This window comes from Acinonyx jubatus, chromosome A1, assembly GCF_027475565.1.
Source record: "Acinonyx jubatus isolate Ajub_Pintada_27869175 chromosome A1, VMU_Ajub_asm_v1.0, whole genome shotgun sequence".
Taxonomy (NCBI): domain Eukaryota; kingdom Metazoa; phylum Chordata; class Mammalia; order Carnivora; family Felidae; genus Acinonyx; species Acinonyx jubatus.
In genome coordinates, this window is record NC_069380.1 from 18,714,065 (window position 1) to 18,732,048 (window position 17,984).

The 17,984-nt window shown below is 43.3% G+C and overlaps 1 protein-coding gene across 2 annotated transcripts in view; it reads left to right on the forward strand.

Annotated features, from left to right (window-relative positions):
- Positions 1 to 1,256: 1,256 nt before the first annotated feature.
- The window catches only part of SLC25A15 (solute carrier family 25 member 15), a 61,517-nt gene continuing 44,789 nt past the window's right edge, over positions 1,257 to 17,984 (forward strand). Inside the window, exon 1 of one of the 2 annotated variants that reach the window (XM_015069658.3) lies at positions 1,257 to 1,276. The gene's annotated coding sequence lies outside the window, so the exon portion shown is untranslated. Of the gene's footprint in view, positions 1,277 to 6,238; positions 6,261 to 17,984 lie in introns of those variants that run through there. The other variant, XM_053214862.1, reaches the window with a different exon arrangement.

Sequence of the window (17,984 nt, forward strand, 5' to 3'; positions counted from 1 at the left end):
AATGTTTAAGTTTATTTATCATTTTTTTCAATTAAAAAATTTTTAACGTTTATATTTGAGAGAGAGAGAGAGAGCGAGCATAAGCGGGGGAGGGGAGAGAGAGGGAGACACAGAATTTGAAGCAGGCTCCAGGTTCTGAGCTGTCAGCGCAGAGCCAGATGCGGGGCTCCAGCTGTGAGATTGTGACTTAAGCCGAAGTTGGAGGCTTAACCGACTGAGCCACCCAGGTGCCTATATTTTTTTAATTAAACATTTTTTATTTTATTTTATTTTATTTTTGAGAGGGAGGATCAGAGAGAGAATCTTAAGGAGGCTCTGCACCGTCAACGCAGACCCCCAACCAGGGTCTTAAATTCACAAGCCCCGTGAGATCATGACCTGAGCTGAAACCAAGAGTCAGTGGCTCAACTGGCTGAACCATCCAGGTGCCCCTATTTATTTATGTTGAGAAAGATAGAGAGCAAGCTTGTGCACACACTGGAGAGGCAGAGAGAGAGAGAGAGACAGACAGACAGGGAGAATCCCAAGCAGGCTCTGTGCTGCCAGTGCTATGGGTGCTGAGCCCAACTCAGAGCTGGAACCCAGGAACCTGTGAGATCATGACCTGAGCTGAAATTAAGAATCAGATGCTTAACCAGTTGGGCCACCCAGGAACCTCTAGCTTAGAGTTACACGTGGGCAGTTGAATGCTGACATTAACTTTTCCCCCACAACTTCAAAAAAGAATCAAGCTTGGTGGCAAATTTTTTTGTAATCTGAAATACAGAAGAGTGCACAAGTCATAAACATGTTGAGGAAAATGTGCTTAATGAATTATCTCAGAATGAATTTGCCCATGTGAACCACCACCCAGATCAAGACATAGAATATTACCAAGAGCGTATACTTAATTTGATATCACTTGATATCTGGTTGAAAATCCATTCATGAGTGTAATAGTCCATTAAAATCACATTAAACTTTTTTTAAATGTTTATTTATTTTTGAGAGGCGGGGGAGGGGCAGAAAGAGGGAGACACGGAATCCAAAGCAGGCTTCAGGCTCTGAGCTGTCAGCACAGAGTCTGATTCGGGGCTCCAACTCATGAATCGCGAGATCATGGCCTAAGCCGAAGTTGGGCGTTTAACCGACTGAGCCACCCAGGGACCCCCAAATCACATTTAATAGTTACTTCATCCTTTTTCCAATTTCTTATAATAACCCTAACTTTTTTTTTTCTTTTAAGGTTGACAAAGGGGACTGAAACCACCATCTCAGATTCACAGCTTCTCTGGAGGTATATCCTGTCCCAATTATCCTGATCCTAGTCAACTCTACTGCACTATCCATCCTGTACATTCCTTAACCTCCTTCATTGGGGCAGATAGGCTGTGACCTATATGAGAGTACCGGGCTGAAGGTCACAAGCAGGGATTGAAATTCAGCCTTGCTCAACTCTCTGACTCCTTCAACTGTCACTTTCCAAAAGAGGCCTTCTTTGACTTCTGTAGCCTCCTGTGCCATCCAGTCACACTCTCTGTCAGGGATTACTGCTGTCTACCAGTCGCCGTTTGCTTCTTCCTCTGGAGGTTTAGCTCAACACATGGCCACAGAAGAGACTACATTTCCCAGACTCCCTTGCAGGCAGGTATGTCTGCATCTAATCAATAGAATGTGAATAGAGGTGATGTGCCCTTAAAAATGGGCACAAATTCCCCACAACCTTTTTCTCCTTCCTCCTAGTTGGAATATAGGCCAGATGATAGGAGCTGAAGCAGCTAGGGGATGGAGAGATGAAGGATTTCGGAGATGAGGATGACAGCCATCCTACCTCTGTCCTTACCCACCTCCTCCAGACAGTCACAAACAAAGGGGAGGGGGGAACCACTTCCATGTTATTTAAATGTATTTTTGAGTTTCTTTGTGGCAAGTAGTCTAGATTGTACCTTATCTAAGATACCCTCTATATCAAAACCTTGTTTCATTTTCTACAGAGTATCACTAAGTGAAATTTATCCCATATTTATATGCTTAAATGCTTATTATCTCACTCTGACAGAATGTGTGTTCCATGAAGGAATGGACTTTGTCTTATTCACTGCTGCATTCCCAGTTCCTAGAACCATGCCTGTCATATAATAGATGCTCATATTTGGTGAATAAATAATTTCCAAGTGCAAAGGGAAAACAAAATGGTGCAGAGAGTTTAAGTAATTTGCCCAACTTTCTGCAGCTAGTCAATGGCAGAGCTAGATTCAAATTCAGAACCAGTTAACTCTGATATTCTTGTTCATTTTGGAATACTTGACAGTTTATGATTTTACTCATGCATAAAAGTCACAGGGAGGCACTTACTGATATACATTACTGAGTAGCTCAGAAGATCTGAATCTGAGATTCAGCACCCCAGGTGATTCTGGTGCTGGTCTTCAGACAAAACTTTGAGATATGCTGCAATGACCCTATGGCATATTTAGCTGTTCATAGCTCTGTATACACTTAAAATGCACATAAAGAAAAAGTGTTGTAATTGGTGCAGCATTAAAGCAACTAGTCAGATTATTACTTTGCAGGAACATCAGAGTCATTATGCTATGTGAACAGAGTCAGATCAAAGAGACCGCACTGTATGCTTCCACTTATATAACAATGTGAGGAAGACAAAGCTCTAGGGACAGAAATCAGATCAAAAGTTACCAGGAGTTGCAGCCACTCTGGAGAACAGGATGGAGGTTTCTCAAAAAAACAAAAATAGAACTGCCCTATGATCCAGCAATTGCGCTATTAGGTATTTACTCAAAGGATACAAAAATACAGATTCGAAGGGGTGTGTGCACCCCACTGTTGATAGCAGCAGTATCAGCAGTAGCCCATCTATGTAGAGAGCCCAAATATCCATCGACTGATGAATAGATAAAGAAGATGCAGTGTGTACAATGATATATCACGCAGCTATCGAAAAGAATGAAATTGTGTCATTTGCAACGATGTGGATGGAGCTAGAATGTATTATGCTAAGCGAAATAAGTCAATCAGAGAAAGACAAATGCGGTGTGATTTCACTCCTATGTGGAATTTAAGAAAGAAAACAGATGAACGCACGGGAAGCGGGGGGGGGGGGGGGGGGAGGAGGAAGAGAAGAGAGAGAAACAAACCACAAGAGACTCTTAACAGTAGAGAACAAATTAAGGGTTGATGGAGAGAGGTGGTTGGGGGATGGGCTAGATGGGTGATGGGTACTGAGGAAGGCACTTGTGATGAGCACTGAGTGTTGTATGTAAGTGGTGAGTCACTGAATTCTACTCCTGAAACCAATATTGCACTGTATGTCAACTAAAATTTAAATCACAAAGAAAAAAATAAAGTAACAATGGTAAAAAAAAACACATTACCTCGAGGTGGAGCTGGAAGGAGATGACTGAGTATGACAGAATATGACGGACCCTTTTGAACTTACTGAAATATTATATATCTTGACTCTGGTGGAGGTTGTAGCTTTTCACAGTTACCAAAACTTAAAAACTTGTACACCTAAAATGTGTGAATTTTGCTGTATATAAATGATACCTCAACAAACCTGACTTTAACAAAAAAGGTAATTAAAGCAGTTCTAATTGGCCACAAATTAAGCCACAGGAGAATTTGAGTACATCCTAAGACAAAGAAAAATAAACCTATCCTTTGAAGAAACATAACTTGGCAATTGTCCAGAGCAGTCATTTATGAGAGCAACAGAAATGTAGCCTGAAAGTAGAGAATGTTTTCCCTCCTTCTTCTATTCTGGCATTGACTCACCAGTCATTTTCTTCTCAGTGCCTCCTTGAAATGCACTTTCTAGAACACTGTACCTTTGGCAAGAGGCAGCAAATCAACTGAAATAGGTCCTGATATACACCAGTGACTTCTTCCTAAATGCCTCATGAAATTCCACACTAATTAACTCAGTAAGCCTTCCATGAAAAGAAAAAAACAAAATTATTTAATATTTCAATTATCAATTGCTGCATAACAGATCGCCCCAAAAAAGTGGCTTAACACAACAGTTTATTCTCTCTCACAGTTCTGTGGCTCACTGGGCTCAGCCGGTGGTTTCTACTTGGGGTCTGTCATGTGGTTGCAGTCAGAGAGCACCTAGTTTGGATTGGATGTCCCAGATGTTTTTTTTTTTTAATTTAAATGTTTGTTTGTTTGTTTGTTTGTTTGTTTTGAGAGAGAGAGAGAGAGAGAGGCAGCGCAAGGGGGAAGGGGCAGAGAGAGAGGGAGACACAGGCTCTGAGCTGTCAGCACAGAGCCAATGCAGGGCTTGAGCTCACAAATCATGAGATTATGACCTGAGTTGAAGTCGGATGCTTAACTGACTGAGCCACCCAGGCATCCTTGCCCCAGATGGTTTTTTTTTTTATTCACATAGCTGATGGTGCAGCTGGGATGGCTGGAAGAAACAGGGCCTGGCTGAGTAATATTCTCTCTGTTTCTCTCTCTCACTTGCTCTCTCTCCACATGGCCTCTGAAGTGTAGCAGAATATGCTACCCTAAAATATGCCACTTCGGTATAAAGATCATCTTGAGCTGTGGACACTAAGAAGCAAATCCAAGTGGAGCTCTCTACCTTCCCCCTATTTGCCTAAAAACAGGGCATAAATTTGTGAAGGTGTTCCCCCTTCCTTCTCTCCTGGGAAGGACAAAAGTTAATCACTGAATACAACCCTAGACCCTGGTCAGCCCGGAGATGACGCTGAAGAAATCCACATAACTGACTGTACTCACTAGCCCTTATCTTACGTTAGCTCCCTCATGTATTTGCCTTTTTATGATTTGCTGGCCTAGAAAGTCCTAGTCCTTTGCCTTGGTGTTGTCACTTCTCTGAAAGTGTACTGCTGTTTTGTTAGCATGCTACCTAAGCCCAAATTCTAACCACACCTTTGAGTTACTCATCTCTGAGGGCTCCCATTTGTATGTGTAGTATACACATTAATAAACTTCTATTTGTTTTTGTCTTCTTTTTTATTTTATTTTTTTTCAACGTTTATTTATTTTTGGGACAGAGAGAGACAGAGCATGAACGGGGGAGGGGCAGAGAGAGAGGGAGACACAGAATCGGAAACAGGCTCCAGGCTCCGAGCCATCAGCCCAGAGCCTGACGCGGGGCTCGAACTCCCGGACCGTGAGATCGTGACCTGGCTGAAGTCGGACGCTTAACCGACTGCACCACCCAGGCGCCCCTGTTTTTGTCTTCTTAACCTGTCTGTTAGCACTCTAATTTACAGGGTCCCAGCCATTGAACCTAAGATGAGTAGAGGGAGAAGAGATCTTTTTCCTCCCCTGCCCCTCTCTACCTGGCTAGCTTGGGCTAGGCATCTTAGAGTATTTGAGTTTTTCACATAGAAACATGCTTGCCTTACAGTGTGTGTTCCAAGAGACCCAGGCTAACTCTGCAGAACTTTTTAGTACCTAGCATTGGAAATTACATATATCACTTCTGTGACATTCTGTTGGTAAGAAAAGAGTTGCAGGGCCACCTGATTCTAAGGAAGGGAACTATACTTCCCTTTGAATACCAGGAGTGGCTCATTGGGATCACCTTTGGGGACTTGCTTCCACCTCCTGACAAACTTTTAATTAAGTCCATTCATTTTATCAGCCTACTCTGCTGTCCTGTTTAGTCTTTTTTTTTTTTTTTTGATTTCCAACCATCTTGATTTTTTTTTAAGTTTATTGTTTATTTATTTATTTTGAGAGAGAGAGGGACAGACAGTGCGAGCAGGGGAGGAGCAGAGAGAGGAAGAGAGAGAGAATCCCAAGCATGCTCTATGCTGTCAGTGCAGAGCCCGATGTGGGGCTTGAACCCACAAACCATGAGATCACGACCTGAGCCGAAGTCAACAGGCAGAGGCTCAACCGACTGAGCCACCCAGGTGCCCCCTGATGGTCTTCTAAGAACTTCATATTTCAGTTTATATAAAATTTTACAATGAACGATCACATACATTATTTAATTTGATTACTGTGGTAATAATTGAGGCAGGCAGGGCAAGGGTTTTATGCCCAGTGTTCTAATGGGAAAAATGAGCCTCAGAGAAGTTAGGGGACTCACCCGAAGTCACATGACTAGTAACTGCCAGCCCGGAGCCTGCTGACTAACCAGGGCTCTTGGCTGGCTCTCATGCCTGCTTAATGGCATGTTTGTGTTCCTTTGGCATCTTTCCAGCCTGAATGTCAAAGTCCACTTGACAACATCCAGGTGCTGGTGTCAGCAAAGCCATGCTTCTGAGATTAGTGTGGTAAGACAAATTTTATTTTTTTTAATTGTTAAAAAATTTTTAATGTTTATTTATTTTTGAGAGAGAGACACAGAGCAAGAGCGGGGGAGGGGCAGAGAGAGAGAGGGGGACACAGAATCGGAAGCAGGCTCCAGGCTCTGATCTGTCAGCCCAGAGCCTGATGCGGGACTTGAACCCACGAATCACAAGATCATGACCTGAGCCGAAGTCGCTCAACCAACTGGGCCACCCAGGTGCCCCTGTGTGGTAAGACAAATTTTAAAAAAGGAAAGGAAATTTTAGGGACCTCTCCACTAGAGACTGTCCGTTTTAATGAAAATGTACTTCAGATGAAGATTGTAGGTGTTGATTGTGCTATTTAAAAGAAAAGGCTTCTTGATTTTGATTTTGTAAAATTTGAGATAACCCTTTTGAAAAAAGTAGCAGTGAGTTTGCCGTTATGCACTAATGTTAGAGCTGATGCCAAAGTAACCTAAAATAATACATAGACAAGTCATGAGTGCTCAAAGGGTAGTAAAGAAAATATTCTGCCTTTTGAGGTTTCAAATATTTGTATTGGTGATATTGTTTAGTGTTGGTGGTTGACAAGGCCAAGCAAATGTCAAAGTCAACAAAAAAAGGATATCCTGTTACATGTTACAGAGTTAACTTCATTACCTCCTTAATACCTGGAGACAGGCTGAGACAGGGCCCGGTACTATAAGCAGATAAAACTATTTGAAATGTGCCATGAGACATAGACCACCCACAAAATTCTCATAATTAGAGAAAAATAAACTCTAATACACATATTTATACTCTTCATAATTTTCCCAAGAAATTGAAAGTATAGAAATGGAGAATAGAGCAGTCACACTTAAAACTCTATAGCTCAGGGTATGCCTGGCTGGCTTAGTAGTAGAGCATACGACTCTTGATCTTGGGGTGTAAATTCAAGCCCCATGTTGAATGTAGAGATTAGTTAAAAATAAAAGCTTAAAAAAGCAACAGCTCTGTAGCTCAGGTATAATAGATGCAGCGGAATATAACGGTTCTGGGATGGGCAGAGTGAGGGATTAGGCTCTGCCCCTTTCTTTGGGACCTTGGGCAAGTTTTCTTACCCTCTTTGGGCCTCAGGTGCCTTATCTGTGGAAAGAGAATAATAATAGCATCTACCTTCAAGGTGGCTGTGAGGATCAAGTGGGTTAAAATGTGTATAAGTGCTTATAACAGTGCCTAGCACACAGTAAGCACTCCAGAAGTATTTGCTACTCTCACAGTAAAATTTGAAAAGTAATATCCTTTGAAAATTTAAAAAGCAAAGAAGCTGTGCAGAAGACAAGTCTTGAAGGCATTTTTTTTGTGTTTGTTTTTTTTTTTTTAAAGTAATTTATGCCCAATGTGGGCCTCAAACTTACCACCCCAAGATCAAGAGTTGCAGGCTCTACCAACTGAGCCAGCCAGGCACCCTGACAATTTTTTAAATGAACTTTCTATGTTTAAATAATTGTAGACATAGTGAAAAAATTGTAAGAACAGTACAAATATTTCCCTTATGTCATTAGCCCAGACTACCCAAATGTTAACAATTTATCACATTTGTTTTTATCATTCTCGTTCTGTCGCTTACTATTTTTTTCACAAAACACTTGAAAATCTATTACAGAGACACTTTCCTTTACGTCTACATAATTTGGGGGTATATTTCCTTAAAAAAGGACATTCTCTTTACATGAGGACAGTACAATTTTGAAGTTAGGAAATTAACATCAATACAATACCATAATTCAATCTACAGACCTTATTTAAATTCTATCAACTGTCACAGTGATGTCCTTTATAACAAAAGAGAAAGAAACTCTTTCTGGTCCAGGACCTGATCAGAAGTCACAGGTGGCATTTAATTCCATGCCTCTTCGTCTACTTTGATGCAGTTAAGTTCTTCAGTCCATCTTTGTCCTTCATGACGCTGACTTTTTTTAAAATTGTAGTTGATACGCAATGTTAGAGTAGTTTCTGGTGTTTGACCTTGACAGTTTTGAAGAGTTCAGGCCAGTTATTTTGTAGCGCACCTCAATTTTTTTTTTGTTTCCTAATGATCAGATATAAGTTATTAGTTTCTTAGCGGTAGAACCACAGAAGTGAAGTTATAGTGTTCACTGTGCGTTATATCAAGAGGCATCAGTGTTTATCTGTCCCATTACTAGTTCTGTTAAAAATGAACAGCTGGATGGGATGCCTGGGTGTCTCAGTCGATTAAGTGGCCGACTTCAGCTCAGGTCATGATCTTGTGGTTCGTGAGTTCAAGCGTCAGGCTCTGCACTGACAGCTCAGAACCTGGAGTCTGCTTTGGATTCTGTGTCTCCCTCTCTCTCTGTTCCTTCCCTGCACACGCTCTGTCTCTCTTGCTCAAAAATAAAAAAAGTTACAAAAATTTTTTAAAAAAATGAATAGCTGGATTAAGAGGTACATAGGGAAAGGTCTAGAAGGGTCCTGAGCACAGGAACTTCTGTCCCATTGGCTTGGAGTGTGCCACCCTCCTGGCACATAGATGTGTTTGCCAAGTCTGAAGCTCCTGCAGAAAACCATTTTGATTGAAGATGTTAAACTATCTAGAAGTCTAATTAGCACTGTTCTTTATAAGGATGTCTTCTGATTTCAAATGTAGCACTCCTAGAGAACACCAAAGGCATTTTTTTGAGCAATTACCACTTCTGGACTTTCATGAGTCAACTCATACCAGAGAGTCCAGGGAGAATATATGGTTATTGTTGTTAAGAATTTTAATACATTAACACATACAGGTGATGAAGAAAAGGGAATGAAATAATTTTAAGGAATAAGGAGAATACTCTTTCCAGCCAACACATGGTGCTGCAGATCTCTGGAATCTATGATTCAAAGGCAGAAATCTAAGTAAAAATATTACTGATGTTGTGTTTTATTTTTTATTTTTATTTTTTAAAGTTTATTTGAGAGAGGGACAGAGCAGTGGGGAGCGTGTGAGTGGGGGAGGGGCAGAGAGAAAGAGGCACTGTCAGCACAGAGCCTGATGTGGGGCTTGCTCTGTCTCAAGAACCATGAGATTATGACCCGAACCAAACCAAGAGTTGGACACTCAACTGACTGTGGCACCCAGGCACCCTGCATTCAGCTGTATTTTAAAGCAGTATGTACACTTAGCATTGGATGTTGAGAAGACCTCTTAAAATATTCTGAATTACAGCACATCCTTGGACAAGGCCAGCCTGAGAGTTTAGGAAGGGTCGTATCCTGAGACATAGATAGATATTCTTGGTTCTCAGCAATACGAGGGCAGACAGGAAGGTCCAGGGAGGAGAATTAGACCTTCCTCAGGTGTCACAGAGGTACAGAAGGGAAAGGATTGACCCAGCTACCAAATGCAGTATTTGAGGCCTATGCTTACAGCTAACTAGAGTACAGAATGGTAATTATATTTATTGTCATAACACACACACACACACACACACTCCTCCCAAATTTTATATATCTAAAGTGCTCTGATTCCAAAGCACTCTGAATAAATGATCATTGAAGTTTTTTAGCTAATGAGTTGGAAGTGGAATTCAATGACTAGTGGTTCACTAAGCTGAAAAACAATGTTGGACATAATATTAGTTATACCAAGATATTAAAAGCAGGTGGAATTACCCAAAGTTACAAAATAGCAGCAAAGATATTTAAATAGCAGGTCAGCTTCATGGTAAAGGCGATTTCACCCCATCATAATGCACTTACTTCCATGCTATCGAATGTACCCCAGATTCATTTCATACATTATTTAACTACTGTGCTAATTCTAAGGAACACCTTAGATCTAAGTAAATAATACATCGTTGAAAAACTTAGAAATACTCTGCCAGTCTGCTGTTTGCTACGGATCTGTTCATGCTGGTGGACCACAACAGGGCAAATAGAGAAGCCACTTGTCTCCGGCGGGACAGGGAAACACAAAGGTCAGGGCACAGCTTCTGTGGCTGCTTGCCTGTGCCTTCCTCAAAGTGTTTGCTGCTAGTTTTATTCCATTCTCCATCACACTTGCTCTGTCTGTATACACTTCATATGCAATCAAGTTTCATTTATTTATTTAAAAAATGTGTTAATGTTTATTCATTTTTGAGAGAGAGACAGAGTGCGAGGAGGGGAGGGGCGGACAGAGAGGAAGACACAGAACCTAAAGCAGGGTCCAGGCTCTGAGCTGTCAGCACAGAGCCAGACGTGGGCCTCGAACTCACGAAACATGAGATCATGACCTGAGCCGAAGTCGGATGCTCAACCGACTGAGCCACTGAGGTGCCCCTCAAATTTCATTTATATTGTGAATTACTTTTCAGTCACTAGCATTACCTGTATATGTGATTCGTTTTCCAATAAATATGTTGCTTTGTTGTCCATTTTATATCAGTATTTGCTGATACCAATGTATTTATTTTTTAGCGATAGATTTTATATTTTATCTTCAGCGTTGGTAGATGTTACTAAATATCCAGAATTTATGATTCCATCTATCAATAAAAGAGGGTTATTTTACGTGCAATGCTTCAGTGTAAAAGAGTGCATAAGCCTTTTTCCAACAAAACTAGGAGGTACCATATATATCTGCAATATGGTAACTGGTGATAATAACAACACTAACTGCCATCACTGAGCACCAAACAATCTATAGGTCTCATTTAATTTTCTGAGTGACATCAGGATTATCCAATGCAAGGTAATTATGTGCCACAGCAGAGGGATGGCACCATGTAAGAAGGAGTCCAGGAAGAGTCGATCAATATTTGGAACTCCAACCAGCCAGGCTGGCAGTAGTATTGGTTGGTACATTAGGATTGTTCCTTGTGAAATATGCCTGCAGAATAAATCCACTTATCCAGCACTTTTAGCTAGTCATTTCAACTTACTTGTGATCCCACCAGCAAAAGTAGCAAATTATTATGAACACCTTTGCCAAGACGATGTACTGGCTGAAAGTTCAGAGGAGAAATGAGCCTAGCTCATTTGGGGCATAGCTTGTCATGAGGTTTCCCGATTTGGGTGCAGGATGGGTGGGTGTGTATGGCAGAATGTCAGATGTAATATTTCCCTTCTTTTTTCATAGTTGAGGGAAGAGCTCTTTTGTTACCACACCTTCCTCCATAGGAAATTTTTATCTTTCCCTACTATATAAGTGTATTTCCAGCTAATCTAGGCTATAAACCTAGTCAAGTAACAGTATCAAACACAGCCTAAAATAGATGAATGTATGTGTTTATATAAAATAAATGTAGATGTATTAGTATAAATATGTAATACTTAACTATGTGAAAATCAAGTTGTGGTCTTAGAATACAAAGATGAGTAAGACTTCATCCATGCGTCCAGGGGCTGGTGACCTGGTCAGACTCACAGATAGGTTAACAGATAGTGCAACGGTATTTACAAGGCATTATGTTCAAAGCTGCACAGTCACGGGGGGGGGGTGCGGGGGGGGTGCTGTGGGGGCCCAGGTGGAGGAGCTCCTGGGTCACGGTCGCCTCTTCACTAGGTCTTTAGTGCCCAAAGCTGAAGGACAGAGTAAGGTGGGAGGGGCAGGGAGGCACCTGCAGCAGGACACGTATGGGAAACGGGACAGAAGAGGAAGTGGTTTTGTGCCCTTCGGCTCAGACTGTCTAGATGCTTTGCTTTCCCTCTCTCTGTAAAGTGATTCATTCTCAGCAGATTTATGTGTAAAATTGCTTTGGATCTCAAGTTTATGAAAGAGCAGGATCATGTCATTCTAACATGGATTGTGCGGCGTAGGACATAGAACAGGATGAAACGGTGCTTAGCAAATAATTTCTGGAGACGACAGAAATGTTTCCAGGCAGAACTGTCCTCAGCCCAAATTCTGAAGCCTCTGAAAATTCCTTGGTTGCCCCACTCCCACCCCTTGCCTTTTCTTTTATATATATATATATATATATATATATATATATATATATATATACACACACACACATGTATTTATTTTTGATAGACAGAGAGACACAAGTGGGGGAGGGGCAGAGAGAGAAGGAGGCCCAGAATCCGAAGCAGGCTCCAGGCTGCGAGCTGTCAGCTCAGAGCCCGACCTGGGGCTCGAACTCACAAACCCTGAGATCATGACCTGAGCCGGAGTCGGATGCTTAACCGACTGAGCCACCCAGGTGCCCCCCTCCACCCCTTGCCTTTTCATTCTGTCCCTGGGGCTGTGTCTATGCTGCCTTCCGCTCCTCAGAGCCTCCCTGCTCTGGGCTTCACCCAGGCCTGGCACTCTGGCTAAGCCTCTCAAAATTAGGCTTCTTCTCTCCTCACCTACCTGTCAAACTGCCTCTCTCTCATTTATGCCCCAGAATGACAGCTATATAATTCGACTAACTTACCCTAACGGATGAAAGCCCAAATTGCGGTTTATTATAAAGCCGTTGCAAGGAAATTTAATTTTTAAAAGAAGAGCTTTTACATCCCAATAAACAAAGACTGTAGCTCCAGATGAGATGGCCTTTGTTTTTGCTTTCCTGGCTCTCTCAAATTATGTCCTAGGGAAAGGGCCTCTCTGCCCTTGGGATGTATTTGTAAGGCTCAAGTGCCCTCTGGAGGCAGAAATAATCTCATGCTACATAAAACATTTATGCCCTGGTGTGGGTGTGGGTGTGTATGTGGTGCTGTGTATGTGGAGGTGTATTTGTGTGGTGTGTGGTATTGTGTGTGTGGGGGGTGTATGTGAGTGTGTGGTCTGTGTGCGTTGGTGTGCATCTGTATTTGGTATGTGGTGTATGTGTGGTATGGTGTGTGGTGTGTGAATGTACATCCCCACCCAAGACTACAACTGATTGGCCTCTGATCTGGGGGTTCCCTCCTACCTCCACCTCCCGTTCTAGGCCCCCAGTCCAAGCCACCATCGTCCTGGGCTTTGACCATTTTAAGTCACCTAACGGGCCGCCTTCCTGTCACTCTCACTCTCCCGCAATTTCTTCCTTACCCAGCCACCAAAGTGATCATTAATAACTTAATTCAGACCATCTTTTTCACCTGTTTCAAATCCTGAACTGGCTTCCCATTGCACTTTGACTATTTTTCCCCCAGAGGGTAAGATTTCCCTTCATTGTCACATCAGTCTGACAAATAAGCCTAACACAGCCCGGAACACTGAGCAGGTCAAGCGCCAACACAGAGGCCTGCCAACAGCAGGAGAGAGGAATCCAGTCTGTCTCCACGTCCCCAGCCTGGAAAGATAATTCTATTGGACAAGAGCGAGGGCAGCTGACAAACACAGTAATGCGCTCTGTAGACATTTCAAGCGGAGGAATAGAAAAGCTTCCCAGACGGATTCTGTGCAGGGCAAGGAAATGGGTCTAAGTGCCCTGAATGCCCAGCTCTTGCCTATGGCTCCCACCTCCTGCCCCAACTCTCTCCTCCCCTCACTCACTGCATGCCAGCAACTTGGGCCTGTTCTTCACAGGCACAACACAGCTTTGCTCTAGGATGTTTAGCTTTGGCACGGAATATCCTTTTACCCGGAACATTCTTCTCGAAGGTTGTCCCATGATTGCCTCCTTCACCTTTTTCCAACTTCACTCCACAGCCACCTTGTCAGTAGCGCCGCATCAACTGAAGCCAGTCTTCCCACTCCAGCATGTTCCCACTCCATCATGTTGCCCGGTTTCACTGCCTTCCTAGTGCTCATCACCTTCTGAAATGATCACCTTTCATCCACTCGACACATTCACTGAGTGCCTACAGTAGGCTCTGCCTCATGCGGTGGGGCTACATCAGGGCCAGAGAAGCCCTGCCTCGTGGAGTATACACATCTTGTAACCCTTTTGTTTACTTATTTATTGTCAGCCTCCCCCACTAGAATATAAGCTGAGAACAGAGGCCCTGGGCCACCTTGTTAGCGATTTATTCTTAGAGTCTAAAACTGCCTAGCACATCATTCATGGTCAATCAATATTGGTTGAAGGAATAAAATGTTTAGATTTTTATTAGGGTACACGGACAACATTTTAAATTCCTATCATTGTGGCAAATTTAATTCATTCAATTAATATTTAACTATAAAAATAAGGCAGGGACACCTCGGTTAAGTGTCTGTTGATTTTGGCTCAGGTCATGATCTCACAGTTCATGAGTTTGAGCCCCGCACCGGATTCTGTGCTGACAGCACAGAGTCTGGGATTTTCTCCGTCTCCCTCTGCCTCTCCCCTTGCTTGTGCGTGCCCTAACTTGCACTGTCTCTAAATAAATAAACATTAAAAAAATAAGGCAAACAAGAAACCTAAGAAACCAACGACCTATAATAATTGTTAGCACTTACTGACCATTTACTATGTGTCGGGCACTGTAGCAAGTGCTTTATATTTTTTGCCTCATCTTACCTTAACAAAATTCCACGACACAGCTAGGATTGTTCTCCCCTTTTGTAAGATGAGGAATTTGGGGCTTAAAGAAGCTGTCCACCATCACAAAGCCATCGAATGAGAGCCAGTCTTCAAGGACAGAACAGTCTGGCTCCATAGTCCATGCCTTCAACCTCCTCTCTGCTCTACACCGTCCACATTTGCATCACAAAGAATGTCTATTCACTGGCTCCCTCTACCACCCTCTGAATAAACTCAACACGCTTAGCAGGGCGTATGGGACCCTCGGAGATCAGCCCTGCTCCTTGCTAGCCTCTTCTGTTACCCTCACCTCCTATCCTGCACTGAACCATCGGGGCTCCTAGACTGCCATGCTCTTTCTCCTTTCTTTTCTTATAATTGTATGGTTTGTTCCCTCCTTTGAAACTCCTACTCATAACTCCTTCTCATACTTTAAGACTCAGCCATTACCTCCTCCAAATATGGCCTTCCTGGTTCCCTGGGCTTGGTTATGTGCCCTTTCCCTGTTGCTCCCTGGCATTCTGAACATGCCTCTACAACACTCAGCCTTCCCTCGCTGCAGTCCCAGCTATTTGGGAGATGAAGCTTCCCTCTTCGCCTCTAAATTTTCAGTGCTTAGCACAAAGCTTGGAACAGAGATGTTGGCTAAATGTTTTGAATGATGGTTATTCATTTGGGGATTGGCTGAATGCCATGTTTTAGTATTTTACACACGGCAGGGAAAGAATCCTATTATAAAGAGAGGGTTGGGGCGCCTGGGTGGCTCAGTTGGTTGAGCGTCCGACTTCAGCTTAGGTCACGATCTCATGATTCGTGAGTTCGAGCCCCACATAGGGCTCTGCGCTGACAGCTCAGGGCCTGGAGCCTGCTTCGGATTCTGTGTCTCCGTCTCTCTCTCTGCCCCTCCCCCACTCACATTCTGTCTCTCTTTGTCTCTCAAAAATAAATAAATGTTAAAAAACATTTTTTTTAAAGAGAGGGTTAGAACGTGACATGTGGAAGTCTTCATTGGTGAGATCACATGGGCATTGGGGATAGTGGGGATGGGGTAGTACACAGAGCATCAGTGGTAGAACCATATCTCTCCCTCATTCTCACCCCAGAAGATTTATTCTAATCGTCCAGCTGGAAAAATAGATGCTGGGATTTTCCCCTCACGCCATCTGACTCCAGAGCCTCCAATAATCTCTAGGCTATGTTGCCTCAAATATACTGGGCCTTCCAAAGAATGGGTGCATCCCTTGATTTATCCTTTCAGTGGTTGTATCTGTTTTTCCGGAACAATTTTCTAAAAGCACTTTTTATTTTCACTTTTTAAATGAAGTTTAAAAAAAATCGAACCCAGGCATCTTTTTCTCCTCCTCCTTGTCCTCATCGTCCTCCTCGTCCTTCTGTCTCCTCCTCCTCGCCCTCCTCCTCTTCCCTCTCCCTCTCCTTCTTCTTCTTTAGAGTTTATTTATTTATTTTGAGCAAGAAAGAGAGCCCACGCACATATGAGTGGGGGAGGGGAAGAGAGAGAGAATCCCAAGCAGGCTCCACACCACCAGCACGGAGCTGGGGTGGGCCTGGAACCCACAATCTCTGAGGTCATGACCTGAGCCGAAGTCAGATGCTTCACCAGCTGAGCCACCCAGGTGCCCCTAAAAGCACTTTTTAAATGTTTACAAATGACTAAGTGTCTAGTGATGGGTGCACAGAAAGATGAAATGATTTACCCGAGTGTATACACTACTGATGATAGAGCAATTTGCCTCTAGACTCTTAGACTATCTTGTCTTAAAAACAACTCAGCCATTCATTCAATGACTCATTCTACAAATATTTATCGAGTGCCACAGCATGCCGGCTATAGTTCTAGACCAGCAATGTTCAATAAACCTTTCATTGATATTGAAATTTCCTCATCTATCTTGCCCAATATAGAGGCCACTAGGCACATGTGGGTATTAAGTACTTCAATGTGGCGGGTGCGACTGAGGCCATGAATTTACTTTATTTCGTTGTGAGTTCAAGTTAAGTAGCCACATGTAGCGACAGGGTGCCGAAAGGGACAGTATCATTCTAGATGCTAGAGAAATCAGTTAAAAGCAAAGATCCTTGATCTTGCCGAGTTTACATTTTGGGGTGAGGGTAGAGGTGAGAGGGAAAGAGAAAGACAGTGAACAAGAGACATAATAATAAGTATATGGTATAGCATATACAGTGCAGTATAGAGGAGCTGATTTGCATTTTAAAGCAGAGTGGTCACATCAGTCTTAGAACTTTCTGATCCTTTGGTTAGGGTAATTAGGTCTGATCCAATTTCAGCTCCAATCTCTCTCCTTCTCTCCTTCTCTTCCTCTTCAGAGTTCAGCTCCCCAAAGATGAGGCAGGAAGGCGACAGAAAAGGCAGGCTTGTCTTTTGAACTGGCCTTGCTCTGGGTCCAGCTGATGCTACTGATCTCTGCCCGGGTGAGGGCCCTTCAGGGAAAGTGGGGTGGGGTTCTCTAGGGGATAGTGTGCAGGTTTCGTCTGGCCCCCTCCATGGTGGAGCACCCCCTCAGACAAGGGCGGCCATACTTCCCTTCTGCTGCCGTTAGCCTACCCCCAACACCTCCTTCAGGTGATGTATTACCTCCTTTGGCTCCCTGGGCAGCCTTTCTGTAACCATATTCTCCTTCATATGCGACCAGGGGGATGGCTGAGAACCCCGATGTCCTTCACCAGGCCACTATCCCTGCAAACCAGCTGGTCAGGCCTCCCTACCTTCAGAAATCTCTCTATGAGAAATAGGCATCAGTCCCTATGTCTGTGAGACTTGTACACTCCTGCTGCCCCAGGACACACAGCAAGTCCTTCCGAGACTCCCTCATCATGCTCACCTCTGCTTGGACAGTAACTGCACCATGGAGGGTACAGACTTGACAGCTCACAAGCCACCAGCTGGGGAGAGAACTAAATATATTCCCTTGCGTTTTTCTTTTTTTTTTTTTAATTTTTTTTCAATGTTTATTTATTTTTGGGACAGAGAGAGACAGAGCATGAACAGGGGAGGGGCAGAGAGAGAGGGAGACACAGAATCGGAAACAGGCTTCAGGCTCCGAGCCATCAGCCCAGAGCCTGACGCGGGGCTCAAACTCACAGACCGCGAGATCGTGACCTGGCTGAAGTCGGATGCTTAACCGACTGCGCCACCTAGGCACCCCTCCCTTCCGTTTTTTAAAACGTTATTTACTGTTTTTTAAATCTATCGATCTATCTATCTATCTATCTATCTAGAGAGAGTGAGAGAGCATAGGAGAGGGGCAGGGAGAAAGAGGGAGACAGGGAATCCCAAGCAGGCTCTGTACTATCAGCATAGTGCCTG